The 25,638-nt window shown below is 37.6% G+C and overlaps 5 non-coding genes and 3 pseudogenes across 5 annotated transcripts; 1 reads left to right on the top strand and 7 right to left on the bottom strand.

Annotated features, from left to right (window-relative positions):
* Nucleotides 1-126: 126 nt before the first annotated feature.
* On the bottom strand, nt 127-279 carry LOC121746280. Its single transcript, XR_006038983.1, has one exon. It is a non-coding gene; the product is annotated as a U4 spliceosomal RNA (small nuclear RNA).
* A 508-nt stretch (nt 280-787) lies between these two features.
* LOC121746279 lies at nt 788-940 on the bottom strand. Its single transcript, XR_006038982.1, has one exon. It is a non-coding gene; the product is annotated as a U4 spliceosomal RNA (small nuclear RNA).
* Nucleotides 941-1,448: 508 nt separating this feature from the next.
* Nucleotides 1,449-1,601, bottom strand: LOC121746288. The gene has a single exon (XR_006038989.1). It is a non-coding gene; the product is annotated as a U4 spliceosomal RNA (small nuclear RNA).
* Nucleotides 1,602-2,108: 507 nt separating this feature from the next.
* LOC121746278 lies at nt 2,109-2,261 on the bottom strand. Its single transcript, XR_006038981.1, has one exon. It is a non-coding gene; the product is annotated as a U4 spliceosomal RNA (small nuclear RNA).
* Nucleotides 2,262-2,761: 500 nt separating this feature from the next.
* On the bottom strand, nt 2,762-2,901 carry LOC121746283 (annotated as a pseudogene).
* Nucleotides 2,902-3,397: 496 nt separating this feature from the next.
* On the bottom strand, nt 3,398-3,559 carry LOC121746290 (annotated as a pseudogene).
* Nucleotides 3,560-4,765: 1,206 nt separating this feature from the next.
* On the top strand, nt 4,766-4,838 carry TRNAR-ACG. Its single transcript has one exon. It is a non-coding gene; the product is annotated as a tRNA-Arg (tRNA).
* A 10,066-nt stretch (nt 4,839-14,904) lies between these two features.
* LOC121743921 lies at nt 14,905-18,298 on the bottom strand (annotated as a pseudogene).
* Nucleotides 18,299-25,638: the final 7,340 nt, after the last annotated feature.

The raw sequence follows: 25,638 nt of genomic DNA, 5'->3' as shown, positions 1-25,638 counted from the left end.
CAATTTTAGTAACTCCTACTAACTATTCAATTAACATTGCACACAAAATACGATGAGACGAGAGACAAGCTAATACCATTTACAAGGGTAAAACAAAGTTCATATAGATCATTGCAAACATGATATGGCGATACCCAAAATAGGGCACCCTTCCAGAAATTCTCGACCACCCGAGTCAAGCTCAGGTTGAAGAGGGGGTTTGGAAATAGTTTTCAACCAGCAATAGACGCGCCTCGGTTAGAACCTCACTAGCTGCATCATTGCCCCAAGCGCAAAGATAATATCCACCACATCCCACCATCTCATTTTATATGTATATTTCTTTGCCAAGTTTCTTTGTGTATTCTATGTGGGAATATTGATTCACACTCATTAGTCACAAATCTTGAGATGAAATAAAACATTTCTATAAATTTCATCAAGAATAAAAATTGAACAATGTTAAACAGAATAATTGAGAAAGCGATTTTAAGAGTTCGAAGACTTAATACTAATCCCATTATGATATTATACACCAGAAGAAAAGGTGTTGTAGTTCATACAACTTTACGGACATGCAACTTTATAAAGTACATCAATTTTAGTAACTCCTACTAACTATTCAATTAACATTGCACGCAAAATACGATGAGACGAGAGACAAGCTAATACCATTTACAAGGGTAAAACAAAGTTCATATAGATCATTACAAACATGATATGCTTATGCTTGATTATGAAAATCATTGATTTGACTATATTAACTTTTATGTTATACATGTATAGAAATTAAAGACTAGATTTGTAGGGCGATACCCAAAATAGGGCACCCTTCCAGAAATTCTCGACCACCCGAGTCAAGCTCAGGTTGAAGAGGGGGTTTGGAAATAGTTTTCAACCAGCAATAGACGCGCCTCGGTTAGAACCTCACTAGCTGCATCATTGCCCCAAGCGCAAAGATAATATCCACCACATCCCACCATCTCATTTTATATGTATATTTCTTTGCCAAGTTTCTTTGTGTATTCTATGTGGGAATATTGCTTCACACTCATTAGTCACAAATCTTGAGATGAAATAAAACATTTCTATAAATTTCATCAAGAATAAAAATTGAACAATGTTAAACAGAATAATTGAGAAAGCGATTTTAAGAGTTCGAAGACTTAATACTAATCCCATTATGATATTGTACACCGGAAGAAAAGGTGTTGTAGTTCATACAACTTTACGGACATGCAACTTTATAAAGTACATCAATTTTAGTTACTCCTACTAACTATTCAATTAACATTGCACGCTAAATACGATGAGACGAGAGACAAGCTAATACCATTTACAAGGGTAAAACAAAGTTCATATAGATCATTGCAAACATGATATGCTTATGCTTGATTATGAAAATCATTGATTTGACTATATTAAATTTTATGTTATACATGTATTGAAATTAAAGACTACATTTGTTGGGCGATACCCAAAATTGGGCACCCTTCCAGAAATTCTCGACCACCCGAGTCAAGCTCAGGTTAAAGAGGGGGTTTGGAAATAGGTTTCAACCAGCAATAGACGCGCCTCGGTTAGAACCTCACTAGCTGCATCATTGCCCCAAGCGCAAAGATAATATCCACCACATCCCACCATCTTAATTTATATGTATATTTCTTTGCCAAGTTTCTTTGTGTATTCTATGTGGGAATATTGCTTCACACTCATTAGTCACAAATCTTGAGATGAAATAAAACATTTCTATAAATTTCATCAAGAATAAACATTGAACAATGTTAAACAGAATAATTGAGAAAACGATTTTAAGAGTTCGAAGACTTAATACTAATCCCATTATGATATTATACACCGGAAGAAAAGGTGTTGTAGTTCATACAACTTTATGGACATGCAACTTTATAAAGTACATCAATTTTAGTTACTCCTACTAACTATTCAATTAACATTGCACGTAAAATACTATGAGACGAGAGACAAGCTAATACCATTTACAAGGGTAAAACAAAGTTCATATAGATCATTGCAAACATTATATGCTTATGCTTGTTATGAAAATCATTGATTTGACTATATTAACTTTTATGTTATACATGTATAGAAATTAAAGACTAGATTTGTAGGGCGATACCCAAAATAGGGCACCCTTCCAGAAATTCTCGACCACCCGAGTCAAGCTCAGGTTGAAGAGGGGGTTTGGAAATAGTTTTCAACCAGCAATAGACGCGCCTCGGTTAGAACCTCACTAGCTGCATCATTGCCCCAAGCGCAAAGATAATATCCACCACATCCCACCATCTCATTTTATATGTATATTTCTTTGCCAAGTTTCTTTGTGTATTCTATGTGGGAATATTGCTTCACACTCATTAGTCACAAATCTTGAGATGAAATAAAACATTTCTATAAATTTCATCAAGAATAAAAATTGAACAATGTTAAACAGAATAATTGAGAAAGCGATTTTAAGAGTTCGAAGACTTAATGCTAATCCCATTATGATATTATACACCAGAAGAAAAGGTGTTGTAGTTCATACAACTTTACGGACATGCAACTTTATAAAGTACATCAATTTTAGTAACTCCTACTAACTATTCAATTAACATTGCACGCAAAATACGATGAGACGAGAGACAAGCTAATACCATTTATAAGGGTAAAACAAAGTTCATATAGATCATTGCAAACATGATATGCTTATGCTTGATTATGAAAATCATTGATTTGACTATATTTAATTTTATGTTATACATGTATAGAAATTATACCCAAAATTGGGCACCATTCCAGAAATTCTCGACCACCCGAGTCAAGCTCAGGTTGAAGAGGGGGTTTGGAAATAGTTTTCAACCAGCAATAGACGCGCCTCGGTTAGAACCTCACTAGCTGCATCATTGCCCCAAGCGCAAAGATAATATCCACCACATCCCACCATCTCATTTTATTTCTATTTCTTTGCTAGGTTTCTTTGAGTATTCTATGTGGGAATATCTATATACTATTTGCTTCAAACTCATTAGTTACAAATCTTGAGATGAAATAGAACATTTTTATAAATTTCATCAAGAATGAAAATGAACAATTTTAAAAAAATAATCGAGTAATTATTTTTAAGAGTTCGAAGACTTGATACTAATCCCATTATGATATTATACATTGGAACAAAAGCTGTTGTTTCATACAACTTTAAAGACATGCAATTTTATATAGTATCAATTTTAGTTACTAACTATTCAATTAACATAGCACGCATAATACGATGAGGCGAGAGAAGCTACCATTTATTGGGGTAAAACAATGTTCATAGAAACTCATATCATTGTGAACATGAGATGTCTGTTTATGAAAATCATTGACTTGACACTATAAACTTTTAAGTTATACCACATGTATAAAAAAATAAAGACTAGATTTATAGGGCATTACACAAAAAAGGAAACCCTTCCAGAAATTATCAACAGCCCAAGTCAAGCTCGGGCCGAAGAGGGGGTTTGGAAATTGTTTTCAACCAGCAATAGACGTGCCTCGGTTAGAACCTCACTAGTTGTGTCATTGCCCCAAGCGCAAAGATAATTTCAACCTTATCCCATTACACATTTTATATGCCCATTTTATGCTCATTTTCTTCTTATATTCGATGTCGTAAAATAAATTACTTATAGTACCATATCTTAAGACGAAATAAAACATTTCCATAAGAATGAATGTGACACGAAATAGCCGAAAAACTAAACTATTAAAAGAAAGCAACGGCAGCCAGAGAAGCAACAGCACCCACGGCGGCCGGAGCATACAGAGCCACAGCGGCACTCTGCGCTGCCGGAGCCGGAGCCGGGGCTCGGAAATTTACCATTTGCGCTCCGACATAATTTGCGCAGCCCATAAAAGCCATGATGCAGACAGCCAACGCAACAGCCATTTTTCTTCCCTCCATTTTTATCAACACGAGATTCAAGAATGTGTGTGTTTCTTATCACTGTGTGTTAGATTATGTGTGTGATGGAGTGAGGAATTTATAGCATGTTTTGAGGTGAGAAATAACAATAATTTGAGGCGGAACTTTTGGGCACAGAGTCTAAGAAATGGATGTTGGGTGGGTTAAATAAATAATTAAAAAAGTAAGAGAGAGGAAAAGGTAGTGAGAAAAAAGTATAAAATGAATAAAGTAGAGAGAATAAAGTAGAGAGAGTAAAGTAAGAAAGAGAAAAAAGTTACCATATATGAAAATGACTCAACTATGAAGAAACTTTCCGAAATGGAAAAATGACTCAACTAAAGTGAAACGGAGGGAGTATTTTTGTGTTATGTACTATCAGTATTGATTTACTTTACTTTGTTTTTTGTTTTAAGCAATATGATTTTGATATACTAACAGATAAAATCGACAAAATGTAACATTGTTTTGTGGATGGATGGAGTTATTCTTTTGACAAATAAAGCGAGCATTTCTTAACAAAATTATTAATAAATGTACGAAATACATATTTTTATCATGAAACACCCAATTACTTAAATTCAATGGCGGCCTCTAATACCTAACATGAACTTCTATAATACATTAGTATTTTTAGGTATTTATGTATATATACATTAATTAAAATTTAATCATTGTTGAATATGAGTTGTGTTTATGTATATATTGAATTTAATCATTGTTGAATATGTGTTGTGTTGGTAATTATGATATGGAGTAGTTTTGTAGTAATAATTGATTACAAATCTGAAATGGAAATGCCTAAAGATATCAAATGATAATTAAATTAAAATTTTGAATAAGGACTCTGTGGCCCAATGGATAAGGCGCTGGTCTACGGAACCAGAGATTCTGGGTTCGATCCCCAGCGGAGTCGTTTTATTTTTTTAATGTTTACTACATTTTTTATTAATAGTGATATGATAATTATATCATTTAGTTTTGCGTAGGATTGATTGTGGAATTGTTACTATGTAATTGTGGTATGATTATTGGATTACCAAGTTTTGCGTTTGGATTGATTGTGGAGTAATGTTATTATACCAGTAATTGTGATATGATTATGTTATGTTATGATTATTGGGATTATTTAAGTTTGAATATGAATTGATTAGTCGTTGTGTAGGTTACATTTATGACTAAAATGCAAAAGCTTAGAAAAGAAAATAGGATTTTTCATATCATAGTTGCAGACAACCAATTTGTGAGACCATCCACAACGGGACTCGCCGGCATCTCGCGTCTCGTCTCAGCGAGACGAGACCCCGGCGAGACGCGTTGCAGCCTCCATCTCGTCCCGTCTCGTCCCGCGTCTCGTCGCGCGTCTCGACTCGTCGAGCCAGGAGACGAGCTGTCTCGCCACGCGCCTAGGCGACGTGGCGCAGCCCGGCGTCGTGCGTGACGCCCACTCGCCGGCCCGCGAGTGGGCGTCGTCACGTGCTGACGCAATAAATATTTTTTTTAAAAAAAATCGAATTTAAATAAAAAAAAAAAATTTTGTAACGGTATTATTACCGTTTTTTTGTTTTTTTTTTTTATATTTTTTTTGTTTTTATTAAATTTTTTACTCTATAAATACTCCTAAATCCATCCTCATTTACACACAACTACACATCTATTCTTCATATCATCTAAATTTTCTCTCAAATTTTCGCTGAAATTTTCATAACCCAACTCAAGATGTCCGGCGACGGCGAGGGCAACTATGGCGGCTCCGGCTCCGGCGGGTGGGATCTCAACTCATTCGGCGATTGAGAGAACATGATCAACACATTGGGCGGTGGAGGTTCGTCAACGCCGGGGACCCAGGGTTCGGCGACGCCGGGGGGGTACCAACCACCCAATTTTGACCTTGATGCATATGTTCGTCCCAACGTCCCGCGGTTTTCGCAGGGATTATCCCAGATCCGGGAGGATTTTCCAGTTGATCCCACGCCGGGAGTAGGCCGAGGCGGTGGAGGTGGGCGAGGCGGTGGAGGTGGCCGAGGCAGTGTACAACCCCAGACGGGCGAGGACGAGGAGGAAGAAGAGGAAGAGGAAGAGGATCTTGGCCGACATCCGTACAACAACCTCGAAACGATGGCGGTGTACAACACCTGGATCACGGTCTCGTACGATCCCATCGTCGGGAATCAACAAACCCGGAAGTGTTTCTGGGAAAAGGTTGTCGAGGTCTACCACCAAATAAAGCCGAACCGCTCCCGCAAGCGCACAGTTAAAATGATCCGCTGTCACTTTGACCGAGTCGACCGACAGGTCAAAAAAATCTGCGGCATCTACTCGGCGGAAGAGGCGCGCTACCAAAGCGGCGCCACGGGCACCGACATTTTGACGTCCGCTTTGCGCGCCTACTACCAGGACGAGGGACATCAATTCAGATTTGTTGATGTTTGGCGCGCCGTCAAGGACGAGGAACGATGGGCCGGCGGTTTCCGCTCCAGCTCGGGCTCAAACTCGAAGCGCACGAAGCATACGGCGAGTGGCCAATACTCGTCTAGTGCTGGTGCGTCTGGTGGTGACACTGCTGAAGGCATCAGCCAACATGATGCTGAATCCCAGGAGTTTGCGGGTACGGTCGGCGATGCAGGAGGATCCGCGAGTAGGCGCCGTCGGCCGCAAGGGACGAAGGCGGCGAAAGCGGCTAGAGCAAGGAAGGGCCGAGGCGAATCAAGCCAGCCGGCCTCAGGATCGGGCTCGCGAGGAGGCTCGGACACACTTATGGTGGCGTACATGACCGCCACAATGGCGGACACTTCCCGCTTCTCGCACTCCCAATACGCGGCCTGGTGGAACGGAATTGTGCATATGGCAGCACAACTTGGCCTTCCGACTCCCCCTCAACCTCGACCGCCTCCGGAGGATGATTAGCCCTTCCGATTAATTTTTTTTATTTTGTGTGTTTTTTTATTTTGTGTGTTTTTTTATTTTGTGTGTTTTTTTATTTTGTGTGTTTTTTTTATTTTGTTTTAATTTTAATAAAGTGTGTTTGTTTAAATTGAATTGGGTTTTAAAAAAAAAATTATAAATTAAATTGAATGAATAGTAATTAAGAGACGGTATAGAGACGGTTAAGAGACGGAGCGTTGCAGATTCCGTCTCTTAGTTAAGAGATGGAGGCAAAAAGGACAGTGGGGCCCTCAAATAGTGCCCAAATAGTAGTTAAGAGACGGTTTAAGAGACGGTATAGAGACAGCGTTGTGGATGGCCTGAGAGTGTTTCGTATTAACTCTGCTCATGAAATTTAATATTGGTATGGGACAATACATAATTTAGTGTAAATTGGTATCGTATGAGATATGGAATGAAAAAATAATCGAAATATTATTTGTGAAAAATAATTCGTCTGAGTAGAGGGAAAAGCTTATTATATATAGATAGAGATTAATTTCAGTGGATAAACAAAATGAAAAAAAAAACATGATTTTTTTCATACACGTTAATTATTTATTTAAAAGTGATTAGATACATGTCGAGTTATTCATCACATACCTAATATACAGACCAAATATTGTCATTTTTTTCACCATTGATCTCATATTGACCATATACGTAGGTGCACTAAACATTATCAAAACACAATAGATGAAGTTTGTTAATTATGGAAGAAATAGATAAGGTGATTTAGTTTTACATGAATTGAATATTCAAGAACATGCATCCGATTGAATATGGAGATTGTTCTCATTTCTACGTAAATGCGTCTAAAATAAATGAACTTTATTTTTTCCCTTGCAACATTCCAAATAGCGTAGCCCATAGAGAATTCTGTTTAGCCAACAATCAACGTGTTCCACTTCAAAAATTCTCACTGTATAATACTTATCAATGATATAGATATATGAATTAAGAAAACGTTAATTGTATTCATTCTTTGTTTATGTATCAAGTATTATTTTATGTTACTTGTTTTCTTGGTGTAACTAATTAGACTTTGGTTTAAAAATTGACGCAGTTCTACGACTTGTTATCTTAATTGTAGTAGCTAATAAGTGTTGGTATTTGCACCAAAACGAGTATAATAATAGACAACGGCAGATTTCGATGTGAAACACTATACTTAATTATGATATATTTTTTCTATTAAGATGAAAACCTGAGTAGAATGATCAGATATGTAGCCTAGCCTAAATCAACTAATAAAGGCTTCAAAACACTTTGAATTGTACAGAAGTATATTTAGAAACAAAAGGGACTCTGTGGCATAATGTATAAGGCGCTGGTTTGATCCCCAGCAAAGTCAATTTATTTGTGTGTTTTTGCTTTTTATATTGGAAAAACCGTGTAAAATGAGGGAAACTTTTGATGTGGCCAAACCTTTGGCTTTTCATCTTGTGTAACCTCCAAATGCATTATGGGATGCCTTAATGCCATGACTCTTCATGTAGGCACATCTATCCTATAAATAGATGGAGTTTTGGGAGATGAGAACACCAACAAGAAATATTCTCTCTACTCTCTCTAGTCTCTACATTCTAGTGTGCATTTTAGGAGCATTGCATTGCTCGGTTCTTGCTTCCAATTCAAGTTCGCCGGAACCTACGAGTTTGAGGTGCTTCAACTTGAAAGTCGTTTCATCTTTGGGGACATTAAGCCAATCCGTGAGCACTAGCAGGGGCGTATTTCGTCTTGCGGAGAGAGGGTCACCTCGACTCGACTTGAAGAATATTATAGTTTGCATCTCTTTACGTTCGTTGTAATTTATATTGTTACATTTACCTTCCACTTTTTATTCTTTTGTAATAGCAAGGATTGCCCGTGTAAAGACTGCAATATTTTCTAACATTTTATTGGCACTGATGTGTAATTTTCGAGTTCAAATATTAATGGTAAAGTTCACACAAGTTTAATAAATTGACTCTAATATTACAACGAATCTGCAAGAGTACAGAGTCGATTGTAGTACTTCGAGTGTCGAACCACATGGAGGCGTAGGCTATTTAACTCCAAAACAAAGGAAAAGCATACTAAAAATGATCTTGATTTGAAGGATTTTGATTTCTACAAATTAAAGATGATCTAAAGCTACAAGTTAACGAAAGACGGACTTTTTGAATGGGGAATTATGTCACTCCAAGTTGCTTACTAGGCTTGTATTGTTCTACACCTATATTAAAAGCACATATTTGGGATTATTAATCAACCTAATCGCGTGCACTGAACATGTTTGCGACGTATAATTCACAGTCAGCTGAACACTTGTTCCATGAATTAATTTTCGAAGATATTAAATTCCTGCAGAAGCGCGGGAATTAAAGATCATCTACTACGCGAACTTACCTAATCCACTATTAAATTATCCTCTGAACAATTCTAATTCAATAGCAATCCAACAATCAAACACAATGTTTTGAAACAACGGCTATGCCGGTTGGCGAATGGGAGGAACCGCCACGTGTGCGTCCGCTGGCTACGGTAACGTGCTCGATACATCGAGCAGCGCCGTGCCAGCAGCGCGGTTGCAGCGGTGGCGGTCCTTCGCCTTGCCGCTGGCACGGACGGCGGTGGCGCCAACCGCCACCGCTGCGGATGCTCTGAACTTGAAAAATTATCACCAAAGATTCCTGAAAAGTTATTAATCACATTGCATGTCCTTCTCTATTTATTATTTCTCATTTTGCCCCTGAACCTTTTGAGAGCTTACTTCATCCATCTAATTTTATTGATATTTTATAAATTCAAGTTTAACATGAAGTACCAGTTTTTTTAGTTTTAATTTATATAAAATACAATGTACATATAAATTGATAATAAGTGAAATATATGATTACATTTTTTAAAATATTATACATATATATAAATATAAAAATAGACCCTAGATTATATTATATGATCGTTAATTTCTTTAAAGTTGCGGTAAAAATATTGCCAACCGACTAAAATTTTGAAAAATAATTTATAATAGTATTTTTTAAAATAGACTAAGAATTAATTTATTTATTGATTACTAACACTAAACTACATATAATGCTATTATTATAAATATTTATCTGAACAAATAATAATAACAAAAGTCAATAAACATAAACCCATATTAATTATGTATTTACAATAAAATTTAGGGAAAAAACTATTTATAATAATAATAATAATAATAATAATATCTAATATTGTGGTGTATACATCTAAAAATATACTCCATCCGTTCTATTACATATGATACATTTCTTTTGGGCACAAATTTTTAGCTAGTGGTTAAATGAAGAGAAAATAAAGTATGAGTGAAAAAAAAAGTAGAGAAAAAGTACGAGAGATGCTAAAGTAAGAGAGAGATAGAGTGTTGTTTTTCCGTTAAAATGAAATGTCTCACTTATAAATATGCCTCACTTCTTGTGGGACATGGAGAATATAAATACTTAGAGCATCCCCATCCGTGCTCTTGCCAAAGAGCACGGATGTGGACCCGGACCCACTTTTATTACTTTTTTACTCCCTGCTCTTAGGCAATTGCACAACACCCACATTCATGCTCTTCTGCAATGACATGCTCAAGGGTCTCACCATTCTATTATTCAATTTAAATAAAAACATTTCCACATTATTAGAATGCATTAAAAATACCCGGAATACTATTGCAAATTACTAAAAAATTAAAAATTACATAATTCAAATCCTAAAAATTAAAATTTACATAATTAAAATCCTAAAAATTTAAAATTACATAATTAAATTCATAAAATTAAAAAACCCACTACTCGTGACCGAATTTCGCCCAAATGTGTTTGATTAGGTCTTCTTATAGCTCAGTGTGGGTTCGGGTATCGCGCATTGTGTGTCTTGTTTCGATCCTCTCGCCCACCGTCGTATGCACACCTCGGCGTGGGGAAGACCTCACGGTTGAGCTTCCGGCTTCATCCTCGTCGTAAAAGTTGGCCGCCTTCTGTCCTTCGTCAGCTATAATCATGTTGTGCAAGATAATACATGTGTACATGATGTCGGCGATATTGTTAACGTACCACAGCCGAGACTGGGCCTTCACAATGTTGAATCGGCCTTGAAGGACCCCAAAAAGAACCCGTCTCGGGTCTTGCGGATTGCTGAACGTCTTCACGAAAGTTGACCACCTTGGGTAGATACCATCAGCGAGATAGTAACCCATGTGGTATGCATTTTCGTTGACGGTGAAGTCGATTGCCGGTGCTACACCATTCAAAACATCATTGAAGAGTGGTGAAGAATAGAACAAGTTCAAGTCGTTGTTGGATCCGACAACACCGAAATATGCATGCCAAATCCATAGGCGGTAGTCGGCGACCGCTTCAAGGATAAGCGTTGAGCCGCCGCCTTTGTGGTCACTTAAGTATTGCCCCCTCCAAGTAGTCGGGCAATTCTTCCACTTCCAATGCATGCAGTCAATGCTGCCAAGCATATCGGGAAAACCGTGGACTGTTTCGTGAAGATTAAGCAACCGTTGACAATCATCGGTGGTGGGTGCCCGAAGGAATTCCTTACCGAAAGCAGAACGAACGTCGTCGCAAAAATTTTCAAGGCATAGGATTCCAGTTGACTCACCCACATGCAAATACTTGTCGAAGAGGTCAGCCGTTTGCCCATTAGCAAGTTGTCGGATGACACAAGTATACTTCTGCAACGCCGAGAGACTTTGCCGACCGGTTGCGTCTCTAGTTGATTGAAAGTATTCAACACAGACGGACAATGTGTTGACAATACGCATAAACAACCGTTTTGACATGCGAAAACGGCGCCGGAAGTAATTCTCCGGAAATCGCAGCTGGTCAGAAAAATAGTCGGCAACGAGCCTTTCGTTGGCTCCCTCCCGGTCACGAGGGATGTAGCGGCGAATTGATCTAGTTGGTCTAGGAGGAGGGGCGGGGGTAGTGGCAGCGACATAGGCTTCATACGGGCACGATATTGTTCATAGTATTCTTGTTCATCGCGCTCCGCTTCAGCCATGATATCGGTGAAATTCATTTTAAGAGAGGGTTTGAGTGAGAGAGGAAGATGTAGATGAGTTGTATGAAAAAATATGAATGAAAGATGAATGGGAGATGATTTGATGTAAAAAATGGATGATGAATGTGTATATTTATAGATGATTTTGGGAATAAAAAATTTATAAAAAATTAAAAAATTTCAAAAAAAAAACAGTAATAAAACGGCCATATAGTTGGGAATCTGAAAATATTTTTTTTATTTTTTGTATTATTTTCGATTTAAAAAAAATAAAATTGCCAACGGCATTGCCGTTGGCCAATCAGGCACCGCCACGTCAGCTGCTCAGCGGCACGGACGTGCTCGATGCATCGAGCAGCGCCGTGCCATCGGCGGGAGTGCAGCAGCAGCGACAGCAGTACTGCGCCAGCGGCACGGACGCCGTCCGTCGGCGCGAGCACCGCTACGGATGCTCTTATAGTAATCATTTTAAAAAAAACTAATGTGTGTTTTTTAAATTTCTAAAATACTAATGAATTTAGATTAACGTTAAGGAGTTCAAAGGGCAAAATTGGAAAAAATAAATGGAGAAAAACCTTAAATGTGATTAATGATTTCCTGATTTTCGAGTTCTTTACATTGTTAAATTCTCTAAATTCTATCCCACATCGTGGTAAAGATCTCATCTAATTTATATAAGTGTGGATAACCCTCCTCCTTATAAAACTTTATAAGGGGCGAGTGGCCCATTTCTAATATGGTATCTGAGCGGACCCAAGTCGTTGATGATTTTCTTTTTATCTCTTATCTACCTCACGAGTGGAAGACCGATGTCATTTCCGGCCCACATCGATGATGGTTCTCTTATCTCATGCATCACGAGTGGACCTAAGTCGATGATTATTTTCTATCTACCTCACGAGTGGAAGACCGATGTCATTTCCTGCCCACATCGATGATGGTTCTCTTATCTCATGCATCACGAGTGGACCTAAGTCGATGATGATTTTCTCTTTATCTCTTATCTACCTCACGAGTGGAAGACCGATGTCCTTTCCGGCCCACATCGATGACGATTCTCTTATCTCATGCATCACGAGTGGGAGACCGATGTCCTTTTCGGCCCACATCGATGATGGTTCTCTTATCTCATGCATTGCCTACCCACGTGATGGTCTATATAAGTGTTTCTCTGAGTTCTTTAAATTTAAATTTTCTGAAGGGCAGGATTCGAACCTGAGACGTTTGATCTTAGAAATTAATGTGTCTTGGTTTAGCCTACTCACACACACTCTTGTATTGGTGAACGGAGTGAGTAATTAAAAACTAAATATTTAAATATAAAGAATCTCAGATAGAGATTTCGCGCGGTCTCTGAATTATCGGAAATCCACTTTGCAGCTTTACTATATAAAAGTTGTAATCAAAGATGTCGAAATCGCTACCGCATTCAATGAAAGATGTACATGCATTGTGACAATACCAAGTTTCGCCGGCGATCGCTAACGATATTCACGGTTCGTGCTGTTTCCTTCCAGATCTCCCGACGGTTTCTTTTGTTAAAGATTTCATTTTTATTTTTAAATTTTGCATGTCGTCGTTCTACCAGTGTTTGTCGGAATCGAGAAATTTGTTGATTTTCACTTGTGGGCCGAAATGAAGACGCGTAAATTGAACTTGAGCTCAGTTATTTCTCTGTTGTTGTTTATGGACAAATAATGGTGTGAAATTTTTTATCCGGAGTTGTAATCGTAATGGGTTTAAGGGGTTTCTGATTGTTAATGCGTATTTGTTTCTTTATGTCGACTTCCTGTTTGTTAATGATAGTTATATCGAAATCAGTGCTCAATGAGTTGGTTTTCAAAGGAGAATTGCCTTGTGGCCTTCGAGGTCCAAAATGGATCATCTGCTTTAGTTCAAATAGGAGCCCTTTTTGTAGCCTTCTTATGATAATTGTCGTGCTATATTTCTTTTAACTTGCCACTATTGACTTAAAACTCCCCATAAATAGGTATGTTTCCTTCATGTCACTCTTTCTCTTGGTGCCACGAAGGGTCTTCCAAAGGACAAGGCCATGAGAGAAAACTTGCTCTCACTCGACTCTCAAGAATCTGGAAAATTGGAAGCTTGAGGAAGATTTGGCTTAGACGTGCTATGAGAGGTATTCATGTAACTTCCACTGGTCTTGCCCCAGAAATAGCATACTCAGTATGTTTTTGCTCTCCTCTGTTTGTTTGCACTTTAATAATCTAAATTGTACAGTCTTAAAGTGATCATTCTGAGACTTACTGGCAATTGCCATCCCATTTCATGTCAAGCATGGTCATAAGAAAGCTTTTTCTGGTAGAAGACATAGTTACAAAATATGCTGACCATCACCATCTCTTGCACCCTGAAACGGTTGAATCACTTGTTTTCTTATTGCACATCACAAAAGATCCCAAGCATGTGTTTGTTATTTATTAGCTAGGCTTTCTGTCTAAGAATTACTAAAGAATAGATTCCATTTTTGTTATTAATTGCTTTTCTTTTCCCTATATGTTACTTCGTTATCTCTATGATTGCAGATATCGTGAATTTGGGACATCATTGAGGCATTTGGGAAGTATACAAAGGTTGATTTAGGAGGTTTAATCTCTCTGGATGATGTTACCGTGCTTCCTCCTCGCAGAAGAGACAAGATGGACACCTTTTTATAGGCGAAACACTGAAATATCTATATGTACTTAAATGTTGAGTATTCCATTGGATGAATATGTGTTTAACACAGATCCCATCTGTTACCTATTCAAGGCCATGTTAAAAGAAAATGAAGCTTCTGCTCTGATAAAGAAGGCAGAATTTGAAATTCAGTTTTAACCCTGCCTTGAAAGTAGTTGGGATAATTCATCCCGACAGCCAGTTATCCCTCAAATCAAGTTCATGAGTTCGAAGATTGTTGAATTTCTGCTTGCATCAGCTACTTTCGGTCGATTTTGTATGTGAACTAATGATGTACGATATGAAATATTTTATGGAAGGAACTTTATATACTGAGACTCACATCCTATGGATAGGTAAAAGTCCCGCCGGAAGTTTCACTAGTTGATGTTGAGTTATACAATTAGTCAGAATTTACATATGCAGTGAGGTTATAAGTCAACCATGTAATGATTATACAGTTACTTCTACCATTGTTATTAGCATCAAGAACTCATGGATCGATCGGTCAGTGTTAAAATGTCTGTATACTATTATTTCTTTGAATTGGCTTTGCCCTACACATGTGGTTATAGTCATTGTGGTCGTTAGCTCACATTATGCTTGATCTTTGCTCTGGCTTGATACGAAAAACAAATGGTCACCATCTCGCACGACATTTATGTCGTCTATCTCTGCATTTTCTGCATTTACTATGCTTGTGAGGCTGTCATCTCCGAATTTTTTACCTGCATTCACAAGGAGTCCATTGTCATATATACAAAGAGGCAAGTGTTTTTTCTATTGTCTGAGTTTCTCCTCGATTTTAAGCTAGTTATGCATACCTGCTATTTTGAGTAGATCTTCTATTGAATCAGGTAGGACTATTAGCTTTGGGAGCTTCTTTTCCAAATGTTTACTATTTTCAGACTTCATGTGAATGGTGACTCTCTTCTTCTCCTGGCATACTGCTTCTGCACGAGTTGGATTCGTGGAAATGCTCGAGTTGACACGTGCATGATTGGCAGCGTCATTGATGCTCCCATCAGGTTTCTTTTTATTTTCATAATTCAGTATAAGGTTGTATATGCCTCTATCTGCTTGCATTTCTGCTAATGCCTTTGGTGTCCAACCTCTCGCATCCGGTATGTTCACATTTGCACCTCTTTCCAGCAGAAAATGGACCATCTCTATATGACCCTGTCGAATAGCAACGTTGAGAGATGTTTGGCCGTCCTCTGTAGAAGAACCCACTTCAGCTTTGCTTCCTTTGGTATCGTTACTCTCTTTTTGATGTGCTGTCGTACAACTTGAATTCTGGATATCTACTGTATGCTGGCCCTCTACGTTGAAGCTTCCGCATGCTTTCATTTTCTTGATACAGAATGTAAAAATCAGCAAGTAAGAACAATTGAATCTGCAAAAAAGAGGGAAAATTATTGCTGCTTGCTGAAATTTACCATGAAAAGATTGTTCATAACAACGCGTTCGTCTTCTGAATAAGCATGAAGAATGTTGAGAAACGTGCTTCTGTTCAGCCGTAGTATCTGAGAGACTTCTGTCGTTCGAACACCAAACGGCTGTGGCTTTCCACATAAGACCCCTACCTCCCCGAAAATATCCCTGCAGAAGCCTTTCCGACTACCTGTATCCACGAATGAAAGACAGTGTAAGTCAAACAGCCGATCTTTCTTTATATATTGTGAACTGTGTTACGGTTTACTGATTCGTAAAACTTACATGATCCTGTCCGTTGATTTTGACAGCCAATTTCTGCCAGCAAAAAAAAAACAGTTAGAATGTGAAGGTTGGGAAGCAGAGTCTTTTCAGTTATAAACAATCTATGAAAATCGAGCAACGACTTACCACTGATCCGGTGACCAGTATATATACATCTGTTGGAGCCTCGTTTTGCAGAATAACGTCTTCCCTTGGAGGGTAGTACTCGGCCTCCATCTCCGGTACCTATTCAGTCGAGCACAGAGACTCTCAGAAAACGAAACGAAGAAGGAAAGATGAAGAAACTGATCAAGAGAGGGGTAAGACGAGTTACCAGTTGGAGAAGAAACTCCTGTGAAACCCCATGGAATAGACGGACATTTTGAACAACAGGGTAAAACAGATAATGCGCAATGCTGGAACGAATGGCCTTAGGCAGGCCATTCATCGTCTCCTGCTGTTTCAACCCTTCCGTCTTGAACTTGAGACATATATGTGACAGGAGCTGGTCTTCAATCTGCGGGGGTAGCTGATTCCTCTTTGCAAACTCCGAAGCAGCACGGATAGAGTCTCTCTGCAAGCAAATGAGTTCTAAATTTAGCAAGTCTTTTTGAGTGAGCACGGAGGTTCCAAGAAGCCTAAGATGAAAAACTTACAAAGGTTCTCGTGCGGCTGGTCCAGTGCACGACGAGGTTTGTCATGTTTCCTATGATGTATGCTGTCAGTCCGAGGTTGAACAGCATGTAGCAGACTCCAAACAGCATCTCTCTCGGGTTCTCCGCGTGTAAGTCCCCGTAACCTGTCGTAGTTAGAGTCACGATAGACCAATACATTGCGGTTATGTATCTGTCCCAGAGGCTTAACCGTTTGAAATCTGGATAGACCGCGCCGATCCACGTCTTCTGCGGGTCGGGATACCTGTCAGCAATCATGTAGTTGAAGCAGCCGGCAGTGTGCACCGCGAACAGAGTAACCTGAAGCCGGCCCGGGAAAAAACAGCAATATTCAACGTTTTATCACCACACGCAAACACACGGCAGTGTGAAAACAGAGAGTCGCGTAGGCTTACCGACACGAGCTTGGTACAGCGAGTCCAGAAATAGTTGAACCGGGTGTCCTTCTCGAGCCTGAAGGAAGGAAAGAAGCAAGAGTTGGCTGTCATCCAGGACGAAGCATTCTAAGCAAAAGGTAACGTTAACTCGGAGAGACAACGGACCTTGCAAAGAGGGAGCTGACCCGTCTGAGACGCCACAACCGGAGCATGCTGAGCAATTTGAAGCCTAATCCGCCGCTATGATCTGTGAAGAGTATGCTGAGAGCTTGAAACGGCACTGTCGAGCAGAGATCAAAACCGAACCAGGTCGACACATACCTGCTCGTCACAAACAGGTCAACAACTTTACTTACCGTCTTACTTACACATCTCATCCCCCAAATCTGAATATATACGACAAACTGCATTACCTCAACGCTATCTTCTTGTGATCGTCGACCAGAAGATACGACTGGCTATCCATGTAGGCCACGAAGAAGGTGAGGACGATGTCGACAGCAAAGAAGGCATTGACAATGTTGTCCACAACGAACATGGCATCTTGCTTGTAGGGCAGGAATGCAAACTCGAACGGGGAGATCCACGCGGAGTAGACGACCAGGAGAATCAGAAACATCTCCCATGCCCTGAAACAAGAAATCAAGAATCATGAAAACAAAAATTGAAGAATGGTATATGAGGTGAGGGATGTGTTCTGATCACGTACCTATACCGGGGACTGAAAGGGGAGATGATGTGCTTCCTAAGCCTCGTCGTTTGATTGATCCTCGCCCCGAGGGAGGGAATGAGATGGCTGGAGAAGAAGCTACTGCTGGTTCCTTCGGCCCCGGTCTGGAAATCCTCGACACAGAAGCGCCGTAGGAAGTTCTTGGAGTAGGCGAACGACATCGCGAGAGGGGAGCGTTGTTGCCTCAGCTACTGCTAGAGATTGGAGTATGTTAAAGCATTGTTGTTGTGTGGTAAGCGTAGCTTATATAGTCGTGAAGAGATACACGGGAAAGCTCCTCCTTTTCCATTAAAGGAAGGTGTCTTTTCCCAATATACCGTGAACATCATGTTAAAGATCATGCAGTCATTATTTTATGATACTTTATTAGTTCTTTTTTGACTGATTATAATTTGTAACAGTCAATTAAATGGCTGTTAAAAAGAAAAAAAACTGATGATTTCTCGTCAATGGAGGACGGTCCCTTCTTGGGGATGCCACGTGGACCAATCAGATGCCGTTGTCGGATTTCTGTTTGCTTGGTCCAAGCCAATGCATCTGTTTTCAATTAATGATGTTACCATTTTAATTAGTATTAAGTGATGGCTTCTTTTTTTTCCCATGTAACATAGCAGGGGTGACAAATTGGATGAGTTGTATTGCTATCGGTTAATTTGATAACAACTTAACCCAATAAGGTCTAACCTGAACTTACCAGAAAATATACAAAATAATAATATTGTTTTCCTCTTCTTCACCATAAATAGGATTTCTTGATTTTTCGGGAGATAATCAGTTATTTGCTGGTGGGATAGAAGAAAAATCTGGTGGTTACAAAGTATCATATATTAATCAAATAATTTCAATGATGAAAAGTGGTAGTTAACGAGTGAGGTCCGCGGAGGACACGTAAAAATGCAACAGTAGTTTGAAAAATAAAATACTAATAAAGTTTATCCAAAACAAATTATTCGTGATTTGAGGAAAATCTTTTGCCGACCCAAAGAAGAATCTTGTGGAGCCTTCATTAGTACACACGGTTTATAATCGGGCTAGCCACCTTAATTTGACCTTATCTCTCGATTTTTTAGATTTATTTTATGTTAATTATGAATAACAGAGCAAATGATTGCTTTAGTTACCTAAGTCATTTATGATACGATTTTAGGTTTATTGTACAAATTTGATGCCAAAGAAGTAGAAATTAGGTTTGTCGGACCAAATATATGTGTATTCATCAGCTTCAAGAAGCAACACCTAATTAATTCAGATGACATTAATCGTAATTACTTTATTAATTGAGTTACAAATTAATTACAAACTTGACAAGTTTCCACGGGCAATTAATTTTGTCCATACACATATATGAGTCCAACTATATTGATATGAAGTACGTAATACCTTTTGGGGTTTAATCAAAGTTAGACATATAGGCTGCATATTTTATAGACTAATTAAATCACTAGGTGAATGTAGCATGTCACACTCGTGAACCCCACGATGCATCCTATATCTTGGGAAAAATATGAGGTCAAATTGACGTGGACAATTTGAGATAATAAAATTGTATCCATGTATGTATGTCTGCAGTGATGTATTTGTATAGCGACAGCTAGCCCTAATCAATCCCAACAATATGTGTGCCTACGTTAGTTCAATCATATTGAAAAAGTTCCACATATACACAAAAAATTGTTTTCATACAGGTCATGTATATAAAATTGAGTTTTATAATTTGAGACATTTCTTTTACTGGTATTATAAAAAGCTCGAATTAAAAAGGGCAACTAAGAATTCTCCATGAACACAAAACCATACAGCAAAAATAAGACAACACTATCTAAGACAAGAACTAAACAGAAAGAACAAGTCAACCAAGCAATGAAACAAAACAAGAAGTCTAAGCCTAAGAAGAGCATAAGCTCCATTATCAGAAACAAGAGAGAAGCAATGAATGTGATCTTCCAAGGAGTGTGAGATCAATGACCTATGCTTGCCTGTGATTTCGCACCCTAATCCATTCTCTAACATTCCTCAATGCATCATTTGTCTGCTCTGATGAGACAATATAAGATTTTCACATATTTCGTTATGATAATAGAAGCTTTTACACAACAATATATATAAAATACAAAAAATTGACATTAGTATACGTATAAAAAGTAAATAAATTATGTTGGCGGGGGCATAAGCCCCTTCTTAGTTACATGTAGGCCGGCCATTGTTTGTATAAGTAATTAGTACTAAATCAGATTAAAACCCTAATTTACATGATTGTATTATTGATTCTGAGGGTTTATTTTGAAATAGTTTGGGAAATGCAATCTGGAATATTCGGATGAGGGTGATAATTAAGCTATAGACTTTAGTTATACAGTTGGATTATAAAGTCCATATAACACAAAAGACCCACGCACCAACAATAGAAACGTGGAGTGTTTGGATGATGAGGCAAAAAAACAGTGAGTTGACCTTGCATGGAGAAGGAGGTCATCATGTGTGTGAACTTAAATACAAAAAGAAGGCTTCTCTCTCTATCTACACTCACAAACTATGCATGAGCATCAACCTTTTTTCTTTCTTTTGTGCTCTTCTACACACCACACAACCAATCATGCCCCTTCTTCTAACTCTACTATGCTCTAGAAGGGAGGGGGTGAATAAGATGGTAAAGCCTAAAACATTGACTAAAAGTCCACCAGTCCACCTACTTTTAGGAGGTCCGGTTTAGAAACGTGGGTTGAAAAAATTAATGCAATATGTGACCTCACCGGATTTTAAAATAAAGTGTGAATGAAATGAATAAACAGAACTTATTCAATCATCAATTATCGTAGTAGGTAATAAAAATGAAATGAAGCAATTAATAACAAAATGAAAAAATGAGACGTATAATCATGAATTGATGGAGCATTACTCTTGGAGTTCTTTGTTTTACCTTTCACCTTTCACCTTTTACACTTGGAGTTCTTTGTTTTCTGGAATGATAATTTATTTGAATTTTTTTAATTTTAAAAATGTATATTATCTTTTTTCTCAAAAGATAAATAAGGAATATACCTTCCTTCTAGCTTTGGAATTTGCTCTAAAAGGTGGATTTTGTTTCATTTTTCTTTTTTCTAAATCATTTGTCATTTAGGATTCAGTTTTTTATATTAATAATTTTAAATTTTGTTCTTTTTATTCCTAATTTCACTGTGAATTATTTGGGTTAGACATAAAAGGTGAATTTTGTTTCATTGTTCTTTTTCTTACCGTTTTTCATTTAGGACTCAGTTTTTTATATTAATATTATAAATTTTGTTATGTTTTCTTCCTATTAATTTTATTGTAAATTATTTGGGTTGGGCCACAGCCACATGTCGTGAATACAATGAAGACAGGCGCAAATCAAGGTCGGTAGCATCGGCGCCACATTTCAGTTAGAATAAATTAATACTATTATGGAGTAATTATGTAATTTCAATCAACAAAATAACTGTATCGTTTATTACTACTATTTTCTTATCTATCAAATCGGACCTGCCGCGCTAACTCACACCAATACACTACTTACAAATAACTGAATAAGACAAACTAACGTCGGCACCTTTTTTCCCTAAATTACATTTTTTTAATAAATTACCATGCTTCTCTATCAAGTAAACATTTTTTATTATTTTTGATGATAAGCTCTATCAAGTAAACATGCACATATTCTCACTTAATCAATTGCAATTAGCACGCATTCCCACAAATTTAAGTATAGTCATATAAATTATCATCAATTGCAATCATGGACAAGGACGGACGTAGAAAATACTACTATATAAATAGGGATTATGTTTTCTAAATTTTATACTCCCTCCGTCCCGAGCTACTCGCTCATTTCCTTTTCAGCACGGAGATTAAAGAATGAGTGTATAGGAAAGTAAAAAATGACGGCTATAGGTGAAAATTTTTACTAAAAATGGAAAGAGTGCAAGTAACTTGGGACGCCCAAAAAGGAAATACGTGCGAGTAGTGCGGGACGGAGGGAGTATTTTTTTGTTATTTAGATCATTCATGGAGGTTTTTGTTTAGTAATTAATTTACATTAAATTTTAATAAATGTAAATTGTATAATAGAAAAATATTATAAAAAAAAAAAACTTTAGCTAGGGCTTTAGCCCTTTGATGTGTTCACTTAGGTTTGCCCATGAGTGCAGGTGATGTGTTTCTTCTCTCACTTTTTATTATTGAGTTTTGTTTTGTTTTTTTATAATTCTGCCCCTCTGAAATCAATTGCGCTGTCTCTATAGGTAGTTTGAGCTTTGTTTTGTCTTTCTTTAGTTTTGGATTGCCTTCTTTTATGTTATCTGGTCAGTATTAATGCTCTGATTGGATTTCGAATAACTTTAAGTTAAAGAGATGTATGTATATTAGCGTAATTTGACCCACCTTTCATCAAGCAGCATAATTCTTTCAAAGAAATTATTTTATTTTGGAATAACAAAAAGAAAAAAGAATACACAACATGCATGGTCCTAGAACTGAGGCCTCACTGATACTGGTCCTCCTCTCCAAGAAGTTCGTTTCATGACTCGTGGTCCTTAATTCCAAATGTGAAGCCCCACCTATTATAATAGGCTATAGATATGGTCCATCAACATGGATATCATGCATGAAATAAAATACGAAATTGAAATATAGAACACCATATTCGACCTCAAACATTTCAAAGATTCTCTACGAAATTAATTCTTCAAATTTATCCATAAAAGGTCACATAATCCGTTGATCACATTGTGAATTACTTTCAAAAAAAATCTGTAGGAAATTTAATTATTCGAATAAGTCAATAAATGGTACCACACCCAAGTTGCACCATCCTGCCGGAGCTTCGAGGATGCTCATGCTACCAATAATGCATCTATTTGGCTTTCATCAAATTAATAATTTCCATTATCTTTCCATATCATGTCGATTATATTGACTTTATCTCATGTTTTAATTTAGTCTACATATATTGGTAATATATGTGCTATTATTTCACTTGTGTGCTTTCTATTTCTCGTGCGCTTTTGTGTTTTTGATCCTTGGTGTTCTTCGGCTACTTGTTTTTGTGTGTTTTGTCTTTACATTTTATTTCTTTCAGTTCACTTGGTGGCTGGATATGTTGGTGATATATTCATGCTAGACTAGTTGTGATATAGTTATGATTTATTTGAGTGAGTTTTCTATTTCTTGCATCTATGGTTTTTCGATCATTTGTGCTATAGTGTTGCTTATTTTTGTGTGATTTTCTTTATGGCATTTTATTTCTTTCTGGTTAATTAGCTTGATCGGTGGCCAGGTGTTTTGTGATTATTTGGAAGTAATGTGTGACCAATGTTATCTAATGGATGAGGTTGGCGGATAACGTTAGATGTATATATGTTGCTCATTTGCTTCTTCTTTTTTTTGTGTTCATCCATTGATTTTCTTCTATAATGGTTTTGAATTGGAGTTTTGAGTACGTTTATTTTGTTATTTTTTGCTACTGATTCTATTTTCAATTGTTTATACATTGTTAGCTCATCATATATTTAGGCCATTAGCAGTGGGGCGCTCTAAGGCGCCACGTCATCAGTTTTATCCTCCTACACCCACCTACAGTGGGGCACCCTAAAGCGCGCCCTATGGCGCGCCCTATGCATTTTCTTTATTTACATATTTAAATAACTACAAAAATTGGGAAAAACTCCATTTCATTTATAAAAATTAATGTTCATACTTTATAAAAATTAATGTTCATATGCTATGAGTTAGTCAAGAGTAGAGTCACATTATTAGTAATGTAATTGGATTTAAAATTAGAAAAATTCATGTTATAAAAATTACATACATTTTATAAAATTACTTTTTATCACATTTTCATCTTAATAAATGTATAAAACAATTTAGTTTTCAATATATCTCAACTAGTGTGTGTAGCGCAATGGTTAGGATTATTGCCTTCCAAGCAATAGACCCGGGTTTGAACCCTGGCAAAAGCATTGTTTTAAGTAAAATGCGTGCCATCGTCCGCGCCTATCGTCTGCCGCGCCCACAATGGCCGCGGACGATGTATCGGGTGCAGATGGACGCCATCGGGCGTGCCTGCCATCGGGTGCTCCATTGTGGGTTACCTATATATTCACAACACTTATTTATTGTGTGAGAGTTAAATTTGAATATATAATCTTCTCGTCCATTTCATCTTATCAAATTAACCACCACAAATCTAAAGCACGAAAGATGTGAAATACAATAAGATTAGACTATGAGACGTGGTACATCATTCTCATTTATTAATACTAATACATATGACATCAAGGTTTTCTTTTTTTTTTTACTTCCCTAAAATTCTTTTCACAAAACACACTTGACATAAATACGATGGTATGTACAGCCTTGTCTATATTTCTTATATGCAATAATAGCATACAAATAACATAGGTCAAATTAGGCATACACACTGTTCAAAAACCGCCGGTTCCGAACCGGCGGTTTACGGTTCATCATTTTCATGAACCGGAACCGGCCCGCCAAGGGTTCCGGCAGTTCCGAAACCGCCGGTTCATGGGGCGGTTCAAAACCGTCGGTTTTTGGCCGAAACTGCCGGTTCCGGGCCGGTTCGGCGGTTCGTAATTTGTTTTTTTGCATTTTCTTATTTATTTATCTATAAAATGTGCGTAAATAAAATTCAAAAAATCACGATGAAAAATGCAATTTTATTGAGATTACAAGTTACAACAATTAAAAATCACAAAAAACATGAAGTCTTAAACAAAAAATTTAAATACAACGACACTACTAGTCTACAACGAAGCTAATTACAAATTACAAAAAAGACTTGAAGTTCTGAACAATAAATTTATAAGTATATATACTCTTAGTCGGTGAATGAGATGTTTCTACATAACTAAATTGAGACACCTTTAGCAATTCAGCCTTAAATGTTGTGTTTAGTCTAACAATCAACAATTATAGTAGAATTGTCAAAAGTTTCCCGAATTAGCCTTATAGAGAAATCTACTTAACCGACTAGAGTATATACAAATACAATTATTTAATTTTATTTGCATATTTTTAAAGTAGAAACAAATGGAAAAAAATGAAGGAAATATGACTAGAGCTCAACTTAAATTTAAAATTTAAGTTGAGGTGCCTACGTATCCCCAATGCTCATTTGCATTAGGGAATCAAAGCCCACGTAGTTCTCTTACCTTACTTACCTATTTGGCTTGGCCGGCGGTTGACGGTTGGGTTGTCCTACGATTCATCCCCGGTGAATTCTTCTTGTGATTCATCCTGACGATCATCCCAATGATTTTCTTGTGAATTCTTCTTGTGATTCCTCCTGACGATCATCCCAATCATTTTCTCTGACGTCAGCTTTGGCTCAATCATCAAGTAACAACACGGCTTCCATAATTTTCGCGGAGAGCTTACTTCTTGATTCATCCAACACACGTGATCCAACACTGAAAGCGGACTCGACGGCGACAGTGGAAGCTGGAACCGAAAAAATCTCCTTGGCCATTGATGCAAGTATGGAAAAATCTTTCTCGTGTGTTCCCCACCAATCGAGGACGTCGATTTGGGCGGGAGGCGTAGGACCTTCATCACCAAAGGAAAAGAGTGAAT

The sequence above is a fragment of the Salvia splendens genome, chromosome 8 (assembly GCF_004379255.2).
Source record: "Salvia splendens isolate huo1 chromosome 8, SspV2, whole genome shotgun sequence".
Lineage (NCBI taxonomy): Eukaryota > Viridiplantae > Streptophyta > Magnoliopsida > Lamiales > Lamiaceae > Salvia > Salvia splendens.
This window is presented reverse-complemented; position numbering and strand designations above follow the sequence as displayed.